The sequence below is a fragment of the Schistocerca serialis genome, chromosome 4 (genome assembly GCF_023864345.2).
Source record: "Schistocerca serialis cubense isolate TAMUIC-IGC-003099 chromosome 4, iqSchSeri2.2, whole genome shotgun sequence".
Taxonomy (NCBI): Eukaryota; Metazoa; Arthropoda; class Insecta; order Orthoptera; family Acrididae; genus Schistocerca; species Schistocerca serialis.
The window spans coordinates 346,158,435-346,170,905 of NC_064641.1; the positions used below are offsets into that span (position 1 = coordinate 346,158,435).

At 37.0% G+C, this 12,471-nt stretch overlaps 1 protein-coding gene across 3 annotated transcripts in view; it reads right to left on the bottom strand.

Annotated features, from left to right (window-relative positions):
* Positions 1-12,471, bottom strand: part of LOC126474107 (cholinephosphotransferase 1) — a 168,942-nt gene that overhangs the window by 58,579 nt on the left and 97,892 nt on the right. The window lies entirely within an intron of this gene.

Consider the following 12,471-nt stretch of genomic DNA (forward strand, 5'->3'; position numbering starts at 1 on the left):
TAACTGTTCTTCTCAAATTATGATGGATTATTTATAGAAAATTTCATTAACATATATGTGTACTGTGATGGTGCAGTTGAAATGTGTAACTCCTTGAAGAAGCATGGGTAGATCCCGTTATATGTGGATTTGTTATCTATATTTTCACATTAACACGATTTTAGTTTTAAGTCCAGTACTGCCATTCCTTAATAGGACGCTGAAGCAGTAATGTGTTTGCATATGTCAATGTGGATCTTCTGCCATGTTGGTCGAGACTTGAATTGTCAGTTCAGGTCAGTACAACTGTTAAGTAACACATGACAGTGCCTGTACTTAAAACGTCAAGTAAAAGGAGAGAAAGTGCGTCTACTGAGGGAAAGAAGTGTGTACGGAAGTATTATTCATTAGAAACAAAGAGAGAAGTTTTGGATCACTATGAGAAAGGTGAGTACATTGTTGACATTCAGCATGCTTTGGAACTTGGTGAATTTACTGTAAGAACTGTTTGTCACAATGTGGACTCAATCTGAAGAACTGCTCACTGTTAAAAGTCTCACTTGGAGATGGTGGGGGGAAAAAATGGAAAAAGGTCTAAGCTGTTGGACTGAGCACCACAACCAACTGCACACACTCCTCTCTGGAGGCACTATTCAAGCTAAAGCCAAGAGCTTGTAAGCACATTTAATGAAAGAAGACGACAATCCTGTACCTTCCATGGTGGTTTGATCACTTCAAGCATCATCTTGGCTTTCAGAACAACATTAAAATCACGGGAGAGGCAACTGTGGCAGACAAAGTTGAGCCAAAGAATTTAAGAAGAGGTTTAAAATAATTAACAGGAAAATGGTTATACTGTGAAGTAGGTTTTCAATCAATCTTGGTAAAATTGACTTATTTTAGAAACAAATTCCCAATCACATATTCATTTCTATTGAAGAAAAAACAGCACCTTGATTTACTGCTGCCAAAGATCGATGCACCCTTCTTTTTAGAGGAAATGCTGCAGGGAATTCAAATTACAATCATCATATTACTCTCAAAATCCTGGGGCATTAAACAGTTATGACAAAAGCTGTCTGGGAGTTCACTAGACATGGCATAATCGTTTAGTGTATTATAGTGTATTTCAGTGTTAAATTCTGAACCATATAAATTTTGCATTTAAGTGAGTTTCAGGAAAATGATGATTATTTTTGGTAAAAATACTAAGACTCTGTATGTAAGTAAATGTGAACCTAATTCAATATTTTATAGTTTTGCAAACCCGGTATGCATAGTGATTCTGTGGAACATAACTATCGCTTATAACGAGTTTATCTGTAACAACGGGATGGCCATGGATGAACACCAGAAGTTATTGTTAGTGCTTGCTTTTTTTTGCAAACAGTATTTTCTTTCTAAGTGGTGTGTACCTCACAAAATTATTAAATAAGGCACTATTGAGAGGAAATGTGCAAAATATTTCAGGAAGCTGATGTATTTGTTTCCAAGACTAGTACAAACGTAGCTGAACTTAATTGATTGAGAAGCTCAGTAACATGCTTCTTCCAATTCAAATTTTCATCAGTATGTACACCCAAAAATTCGGAGCATTCTACCCTATTTACTGAATCCTGTTCAGGTGCTACATCAACTGTTGCTATGACTTTTTTTTTGTACAGAATTGAACATAGTGTGTTTTCTCAAAATTTACGGAGGGACAATTACCAAAGAACCACAGTATTCTTTGAAAAACGCCATTGATTTCTCTCTAATGGGATTTCTTACAACATTTGTATCGTCTCAGAAATACCAATCCTGCTTGATGACTTTAATGGAAGATCATTCACATATATAAGGAACAAAAGTGAACCCTGTGGGACTCCCTTTGCAATCTTCCCCCAGTCACTGAAATTTTCTACTCTTTCAACACTGTCCGGGTTCTTTAGCACAACTTTTTGCATTCCATTTGTTAAGTCTGATGTAAACCAGATATGTGTAAGGTCACCTATTTCATAAAACTTATGATTTCTTACATGGGTGTCTGAAAGAAAAGACACTTTTGACAACCCACATCTGTATGAAATACTTTGAAACTAATTTGCTGACTGTGAATTCCTTGACATAAGCTGTATTATGTACAGAACTACTACTTAATAGCGACATACGGTGATGAATTTAGTGGACTACAATAATGAATGTAGACAATGTGACATGTGGAAATTTGTGTAGGCCCGAGGAGCATGCATGGGTAGCCGAAGTGATTAAGGTGATCACTCACAATAAGTGTGAAATTCGTGTTTGAGTCCTAGTCTGGCACAAATTTTTGTGTGTCATTATTTGGTACCAGATCTATACCAAATACAGCTGATATCAAGAAATTTACAATCAGAAAATTCATTTCAAATTATTAAGTTTCCCTAAAAAGCAAAGGGTGCATGACAGGGCTCAGCTATATGGCTCAAACTGTATGAGTAGAAGCAGGTAGATGCCCCTTTCAAGTTCGTAGAGTATCTCAACTGAGTAGGTGGTAGGAAAAGAGAAAACACTTGCTAAAGATTTTCAAACACAATATGTAGGAGTTTTGAGCATCATCAAGTCAGTGGTGTAATGTAGTGGTCAAGCTCACTGACTGTCAATTCAATGGCTTGTGTTCGATCTTGCTGCTACCACGACTTTTTTTTTTCATTTTATTTTATTCCTTGCAATATTAAACTATTAATTATAAAATTTAAATATATTTAGACAGTCCAATTTGTATATGGGTCATTCCATGTCATTTCAAACAATTTGAGAAAATGTTCCAGCTGATAGTCTCAGATTTGGCTGAAATTTAGCACACCAATGCTACCAAGTGCAGAACACTCATGCACAAAATTTTCAGTTCCCCTGCCAATTAGTTCCAGAATTATGGCTTGTGAAAGAAGGTGGCATGATCCGGAAATTCCATCCCGCATCTGGCAATCTATCTTCAGGCCCAACTTCAGGTCTTAATAACTTTGGAACTATTCCACACAGTCCAGTGAAATTTTTACAACCCAGTAACATCCACTTAGAGAACACACTCTATGAATCAAAACACCAACAACATATTTCTGAGGGAAAATAAACAATTCCAAAATGTGATTAAAAAAATGTAATACGTGAAAAGGTACATATTGTAGGTGCCCTCTATGGCAATTATAATTCACTCAAAAAGGGTATAAATTTTTTTGTGGGAAGCTTAATGTGGCCTAAACACACACGGAACTTATCTTGCCCATATCAGTCACATAAACAGAGTTACATGCACACTAAAATACAAAAATTTGAAAAATTACCTGAAAAACATGGATTTTCTAAGTGTGGCAGCACAAAAGGGACAATTGATATCCAAGCCAAATTTCAAACACTGCATAAGTAGACCATAATATAATATGCGGCAAAATTTCAACTTATTATTGCAGGCATTTGTGTACAATAAAAGTTGACAGAGATGTATTTGGTTACGTTTGTTTTAACAGGATTTAGAAAATAATAGTGATGATGCAGACAGCTTGTTTCAGATAAAGCTGCAGCAATTGTTGGGAACCATTAGGCAACAGAAAGTTAAACAATGGTAGTTTTCAGGGACAGAATGAGTCATTGTTAGGCAGGAGCAACAAAGGAAACAAGCAACAATTACAGGTTACTTATGTTTTTAAGATTCTAGTTCAGACAGGTCAGTACTGTTGTGGAAAGTCAGTATGGAGGCAGAAGTGTATTAGTGGTGCTTTTGTTCAAACAAGTTGCAGTATTGGTAGAGCACAAGCATCTGAATGTCATAAAACAACATATGGAAGAAAATGTGGCATTCGCTTTGTACTGTATGATCTGGATGAATCGGACCAAGATTTGTTGCTATGGAGATCCAGGATACACCCTGTGGGCACAAGAAGTACAGTTCCAAGAAACTTTAGTGTTTGTTATCGTATCATCACATGAAAGTGTTTCTGGATAAGTATTCTTTCCTACAAAGAAGTTGTTTTGATCCATTTCGGATTCATAAAAAAGACAGTGAAGTGTAGCCTCAGAGAAATCGAAATAAAATCAGTATTGAAAGTGAATCGGTGCATGGGACTTAACATGAAACCAGGACACAAGTTATATTCCAGGTATGTTACACTGCTAAAAAATGAAGAATATTCTGATAATTTACATGACAGTGACGAAGAGTATCAGCCACCTACAACCACAGCAGATGAGCAATTAAATACTTCAGTGACTGCTCTTGTTTTGTCTCCCATGAAGACACACAAAGTTGGGAAAAGAGACAGGCCCAGCTACGGTAGAAGAAAACTACAAGAAGCTCAAATGGAATTAAAACACAAAATAGCTGACACACTAATGGTGGAAGAGGAAGAACTATCTGCTCCAAAGGAACAGGAATCATGCCAGAAATGCTCTGATTTGGACAAAATTGTGCATGATTTGAAAGAAAAATGTGCCATATCCACATGCCAGAAAAAAGTAGCTATTCTTACCCCTGCACCTTCCACCCGGTCTATTGACTACACTTGCAAAGGAATTCAATGTTTCTAAATATATGGTAAAGCAAGCAACCCAAGGAGTGCTTCCACAACTTCAACAGGCTCAGGGTAAGCAACTGAGTTCAGAAATAAAGGTGATAGTGTCGGAGTTTCATGAAAATAATGACTAAAGCCAAATAATGCCTGAAAAAAAAAAAGACTATGTAACGGTGAAAGTGGGAAATGTACGTGTACAGATGCAAAAAAGACTGTTGCTATGCAACGTATGAGAACTATATGTAGAATTCAAGGAAAAGTATCCCAAAACCAAAGTAGGTTTATCATCTTTTTTCAATCTTTGGCCAAAATGGGTTGTGCCTGTAAGTGCAAGGAGGCACACACAACGTTTGTGTATGTGAGACCCATCAAAATGCTAAGCAGATGTTTGCTGCTATACAGGATTCTGGTCTGGATTACAAAGGTGCAGTGAAACTGCTAGTGTGTGACATCAGTTCCTACCAGTGCATAATACACAGGTGTGAAAAGTGTCCTGGTAAGGTAAATCTCGCAGAACACATGAATAACAAACTGTATGGTGAACTCCTTATGGATGACGTTGAACTTCTTTCTTATAAACCATGGACGTACATGGATTGCACAAGTCTTGAAACAAAGCAAAGTACAGTGGAAGATTTTGTTGAAAAATGTGTTGTCAAAAAACGGACAAACTGACCACACACAGCTTCACAGCAACAGCACAATCGGCTTATCTCCAGTTTTGTAAGGATAATTTGAAACAAGATGAAATTATAGTAATACTAGACTTTTCTGAAAATTATGCATTTATAGTTGAAGATGCCATCCGAGGATATCATTAGGACAACAGTCAACCAACTCTCCAGCCATTTGCGATTTAGTGTAGAGGTGAACACCTGTGCGTTATTAGTGACTGTTTAATTCATGATGCCACTGCAGTTCATGTCCACATTCACACTGTCATGGCATATGTGAAAAACAAGCCTACTCACATACATTTTGTGAAATACTTCAGTGATGGGGCAGCTAGTCAGTACAAAAACTGTAAAAATCTCAAAAATTTATGCATGCATTACCATGATTTTCAGATTCACAAAGAATGGAATTTTTTGCAACGAGTCATGGTAAAAATGTATGTGATGGTATTGGTGCTAGCATTAAGCGCATGGCATCACGAGCTAGTCTGCAGCACTCTACAGAAGGTCACATTCTAACACCTCTTCAATTATTCACCTGGGTACAGAAAAATATCTCTGGCGTAGAATCATTCTATGTTTTGAAATATGAGGTGAAATCAGTTGAAGAGTTGCTAAAAAGCAGACTAGAACACGTTAAAACTGTTGCAGGCACAAGGAGCTATCATCACTTCTCTCCAGCGGACTCTGACAATGTGCACATGAGCAGACTGTCCGCTTATAACTATAGGTTCATGCACAACATGTTCCTTCACAGTGTGTCTGACTCAGGATTCAGAAGCAAAAGCAGCAGCATACAACCAGGTTGCTATGTTATTGCTGTTTATGATGACAAATGGTACTTAGGATGTGTTGCAGAGTGCTGTGAAGCAGAAGGTGATGTATTTGTGAACTTCATGGCGCCAGCAGGACCAGCAAGATCATTTCATTGGCCACGTTTGGCAGACAGGTGTTTGATTCCTTTTGAACATATTCTTATGACAGTTCCTACCACAGTATCAGGAAGACAGTACAATTTGCCACTCAATGTACAGAGTACAGTAGCTAAAGTGTGGGAGAACTTCTGTTTGAAGCACAATCGACTGGTTTTTAGCAGTTAAGGTGCAGTAAACATTAATGATCGGTTGTGTTAATCTGTCTATATGTTGTCGCTTAGTGATTAAACAGTTGTGGGAGAGGATAAGAAGAGGCAGAATAGTTTACGATATGTTTTTACAAAATTATGTTGTGGAACAATGGCCACATCACCAAATACATCTGTCAACTTCCATTGTACACAAATGTCTTGCAATAACATGCTGAAATTTTGAGATATATATCATTATGGTCTCCTTATGCAGTGTGTGAAATTTGGCTTGGATGCCACTTGTCCCTTTCGTGCTACCACACTTTGAAAATCCATGTTTTTCAGGTAATTTTTCAAATTTTTGTATTTTCGTGTGCATGTAACTCAGTTTTTGTGACTAATATGGGCATGATGAGTTCCGTGTGTGTTTAAGCCACATTAATCTTACCACAAAAAAATTTATACCCTTTTTGAGTGAATTATATTTGGCATAGAGGGCACCTACAATATGTACCTTTTCACGTATTACATTTTTTTAATCACATTTTGGAATTGCTTATTTTCCCTCAGAAATATGTTGGTGTTTTGATTCATGGAGTGTGTTCTCCAAATGGATGTTATTGGGTTGTAAAAATTTCACTGGACTGTGTGGAATAGTTCCAAAGTTATTAAGACCTGAAGTTGGGTCTGAAGATAGATTGCCAGATGCAGGTTGGAATTTCCGGGTCACGCCACCTTCTTTCACAAGTCATAATTCTGGAAATAATTGGCAGGGGAAAATAATACTTTGTACACGAGTGTTCCACACATGCTAGAATTAGTGTACTGAAATTCAGTCAAATCTGAGACTATGAGCTGGAGCCCCTGGTTGAACTGACATGGAATGACCCATATGTAAAATTAATGTATTCAATTTAGTTACGACTAAATAATTTCAAGAAATATATTTAAACAGGCATTTTCTTAAATGACACGTTTCCGACACTTTATAATTTCAACTGTTCTTCAATAGCAATGTTCTGTTTTCATCATACGCCCCTTTCTCCTTTTCCTTTGTTCTCTTTTGCACATTCAGAGCACATGGATCTGGAAGCTGTTTCAAATCCCCTATAGGTGGCCCTTACTATATCTGTTTTCTGACATTTTGTAATGGTCTCTGCTGTTTGGTAACAGCATCTTACCATATATTTGCGATGATTTTATACAAAAATTAATATTTTATTGGGAACTGGAAACTGAACAAGAATTTTCTACTAGTAAGGCAATTGTTTAAAATATAACCTTGGGAAAAGATTTTAAAAAATTCTCCATTGCTCTTCATGTTTTTCAATTTATAAAACAGTTGTTTGATTACCGACAATTATCCTGTGTCTGTTGGCCTGGTAGCAACAGCTACCCGTCAAGCAATTGCAGAGCACATTGTTGAAATTCTGAATGATAATTTCATAATAAATTACAAAGATTTGGTATTGGGGTCTATACAACAAACCTGACGAACAAATGCTTGACGACTGCGCCGCACCACTTACTTCATTACTGCTGCTCAATAATTCATGATACTGTACTTGAAAATCTTTAGACAGGATTTTCTCTTTTCCTATAGCCCACTGCTGACATAATCTAGGAACTTAAAAGGGGCATCCACCCACTTCTATTGACACAGTTAGAGGAAAATTGTTGAGCCCCCCCACCTTATACGAGAGCAACACGATCGACACCACCTAACACCTCAGAGAGGTCACAAAAAGAACACCTGGTGATGATCTATTATTAAAGGTTTTTAATATTTTGTGAGTGAATGTATAAACAGTACTCTCATTTGAGCAATGCTTCTGGAATGTAAACAGTGATATGCAAAATTGTTTCTACTTGAATGTGAGACTACGCCTGAGTACATTACTTTTCCGAGTATTTTGGAAAAAGATAGTTTTTCTTGTCATTTTTTAATATAGAGGTTTAACAATCTTGTATTTTAATCTGTGGAAAAATTCCCTGTACCTTTGGTGCATTATATATATATCAATAAGAACATTACTTGTTATATTGGAACAGGTTTTTCAGACTTCTGTTTGAAATTCCACTGACGCCATTTGATCTTTTTTTTTTAGAATCATAATAATTTTGGAGTGTCACATCTAGTTGTGGAAAGTTTTGTAAATGACACTGTAATATATTCTCTTGCTTCTTCAACTGAACCATTTAATCCTATTTTTGCTGCTAAATTTAGAAGAAGACAGTTAAAAGTACTCAAAACTGATGAATTATCAGAAAGAACATCCTCATTTAGTTTGTTATATTTTGTACACCACCTAGTTATCTTGTCTCTTATTTGATAATATCCCATATAGTTTTTATCTTAATATCTATATTATTAATTTTTGTACATACTTTTGACATTTTAATGACTTTCCTTATTAAAATAAGACACAATTTTTGTAGCATGCAAGTAATGTCGGATCTTGGCTTACTTTGGCCTTTATATAATGTCCCTCTTCCTCTGACATGATATTTTAATTCCCTTAGTTTTCCATGGCATTACCCGTTTAATGGTTTTTTCTGGTTAACTTTTTAGGAAATCAACTTTCCAATACTGACACAAATTTACTATGCAATACAGTGAATTTGGCATTAGCACCTCTTTCTGGATGTACCTCATTCCATACCACCTATTTTAACTTACACTTAGTACCTGTTCTCACAAATAAACCCAACTGCTTTCTATGAACCTTCTTCACATCTGTAAGTTGTCATATTGTTTATTACCATTACATCATGATCAGATAGTCTATTAAACAACTGTGTACACAGTAAATGTTTCGGCCTGAGCACTATCCATAAAAATGTTACCAATCAAGGTCCTAATATCTTGCTACTCTTGAGATGGAAAACTGGCTATCGAAAGTACATTGAAACTCACAAATAATGCTCGCAGTTCATTTTTCCTGTCTGTGTATTTTCAGAAATCTACATTGAAATCTCCACAAACTACTAACCGTTTCTTCGAGTCTGGTAGTTAGCTCAATAATACATTTCTCAAAAACTGGTGAAATTTTCCTAGAGGAGATCTATAAACTGTTAGAGAAGTATTCTTCTATAACAACTCACAAGCAAATGCTTTAGAATCTGATCTACACTTTGGGTCCTAATTTTACATAAAGTATAACCCCACTTTTATGTTTCCAGAATTAACGTTTTCCCGCTGTTTACGACATTTTTTATCATTCCCATCAAATTTTCTATGTCCACTATGTTAATATGCACCCAATTTTGTGTCAACATATTGATAATTTTCACGCGATTTACAAATTACGAAAAAATGTTCCTGGAGAAAAAAAATGACACTGGCAGGATGTTGGTCGTCCAGTAGTGTTTACAAACATTATGTGGTTAAGTTTCTTGACACCAGGGCATTCTACTCAGCAGATTTGAACCAGTAAACATGCAGCTTTACTGTATGATTAAATGATGATGGCGTCCTCTTGGGTAAAATATTCCGGAGGTAAAATAGTCCCCCATTCGGATCTCCGGGCGGGGACTATTCAAGAGGACGTCGTTATCAGGAGAAAGAAAACTGGCATTCTACGGATCGGAGCGTGGAATGTCAGATCCCTTAATCGGGCAGGTAGGTTAGAAAATTTAAAAAGGGAAATGGATAGGTTAAAGTTAGATATAGTGGGAATTAGTGAAGTTCGGTGGCAGGAGGAACAAGACTTTTGGTCAGGTGATTACAGGGTTATAAATACAAAATCAAATAGGGGTAATGCAGGAGTAGGTTTAATAATGAATAAAAAAATAGGAGTGCGTGTTAGCTACTACAAACAGCATAGTGAACGCATTATTGTGGCCAAGATAGACACAAAGCCCATGCCTACTACAGTAGTACAAGTTTATATGCCAACTAGCTCTGCAGATGATGAAGAAATAGATGAAATGTATGACGAGATAAAAGAAATTATTCAGGTAGTGAAGGAAGACGAAAATTTAATAGTCATGGGTGACTGGAATTCGTCAGTAGGAAAAGGGAGAGAAGGAAACATAGTAGGTGAATATGGATTGGGGGGGAAGAAACGAAAGAGGAAGCCACCTTGTAGAATTTTGCACAGAGCATAACTTAATCATAGCTAACACTTGGTTGAAGAATCATAAAAGAAGATTGTATACCTGGAAGAATCCTGGAGATACTAAAAGGTATCAGATAGATTATATAATGGTAAGACAGAGATTTAGGAACCAGGTTTTAAATTGTAAGACATTTCCAAGGGCAGATGTGGATTCTGACCACAATCTTTTGGTTATGAACTGCAGATTGAAACTGAAGAAACTGCAAAAAGGTGGGAATTTAAGGAGATGGGACCTGGATAAACTAAAAGAACCAGAGGTTGTAGAGAGTTTCAGGGAGAGCATAAGGGAACAATTGACAGGAATGGGGGAAAGAAATACAGTAGAAGAAGAATGGGTAACTCTGAGGGATGAAGTAGTGAAGGCAGCAGAGGATCAAGTAGGTAAAAAGACGAAGGCTAATAGAAATCCTTGGGTAACAGAAAAAATATTGAATTTAATTGATGAAAGGAGAAAATATAAGAATGCAGTAAGTGAAGCAGGCAAAAAGGAATACAAACGTCTCAAAAATGAGATCGACAGGAAGTGCAAAATGGCTAAGCAGGGATGGCTAGAGGACAAATGTAAGGGTGTAGAGGCTTGTCTCACTAGGGGTAAGATAGATACTGCCTACAGGAAAATTAAAGAGACCTTTGGAGAGAAGAGAACCATTTGCATGAATATCAAGAGCTCAGATGGCAACCCAGTTCTAAGCAAAGAAGGGAAGGCAGAAAGGTGGAAGGAATATATAGAGGGTTTATACAAGGGCGATGTACTTGAGGACAATATTATGGAAATGGAAGAGGATGTAGATGAAGATGAAATGGGAGATAAAATACTGCGTGAAGAGTTTGACAGAGCACTGGAAGACCTGAGTCGAAACATGGCCCCGGGAGTAGACAACATTCCATTAGAACTACTGATGGCCTTGGGAGAGCCAGTCATGACAAAACTATACCATCTGGTGAGCAAGATGTATGAGACAGGCTAAATACCCACAGACTTCAAGAAGAATATAATAATTCCAATCCCAAAGAAAGCAGGTGTTGACAGATGTGAAAATTACCGAACTATCAGTTTAATAAGTCACAGCTGCAAAACACTAACGCGAATTCTTTACAGACGAATGGAAAAACTGGTAGAAGCGGACCTCGGGGAAGATCAGTTTGGATTCCGTACAAATGTTGGAACACGTGAGGCAATACTAACCTTACGACTTATCTTAGAAGAAAGATTAAGAAAAGGCAAACCTACATTTCTAGCATTTGTAGACTTAGAGAAAGCTTTTGACAACGTTAACTGGAATACTCTCTTTCAAATTCTGAAGGTGGCAGGGGTAAAATACAGGGAGCAAAAGGCTATTTACAATTTGTACAGAAACCAGATGGCAGTTACAAGAGTCGAGGGGCATGAAAGGGAAGCAGTGGTTGGGTAGGGAGTGAGACAGGGTTGTAGCCTCTCCCCGATGTTATTCAATCTGTATATTGAGCAAGCAGTAAAGGAAACAAAAGAAAAATTTGGAGTAGGTATTAAAATTCATGGAGAAGAAGTAAAAACTTTGAAGTTCGCCGATGACATTGTAATTCTGTCAGAGACAGCAAAGGACTTGGAAGAGCAGTTGAACGGAATGGACAGTGTCTTGAAAGGAGGATATAAGATGAACATCAACAAAAGCAAAACGAGGATAATGGAATGTAGTCAAATTAAATCGGGTGATGCTGAGGGGATTAGATTAGGAAATGAGACACTTAAAGTAGTAAAGGAGTTTTGCTATTTAGCGAGCAAAATAACTGAGGATGGTCGAAGTAGAGAGGATATAAAATGTAGACTGGCAATGGCAAGGAAATCGTTTCTGAAGAAGAGAAATTTGTTAACATCGAGTATAGATTTAAGTGTCAGGAAGTCATTTCTGAAAGTATTTGTGTGGAGTGTAGCCATGTATGGAAGTGAAACATGGACGATAGATAGTTTGGACAAGAAGAGAATAGAAGCTTTCGAAATGTGGTGCTACAGAAGAATGCTGAAGATAAGGTGGGTAGATCACGTAACTAATGAGGAGGTATTGAATAGGATTGGGGAGAAGAGAAGTTTGTGGCACAACTTGACTAGAAGAAGGGATCGGTTGGTA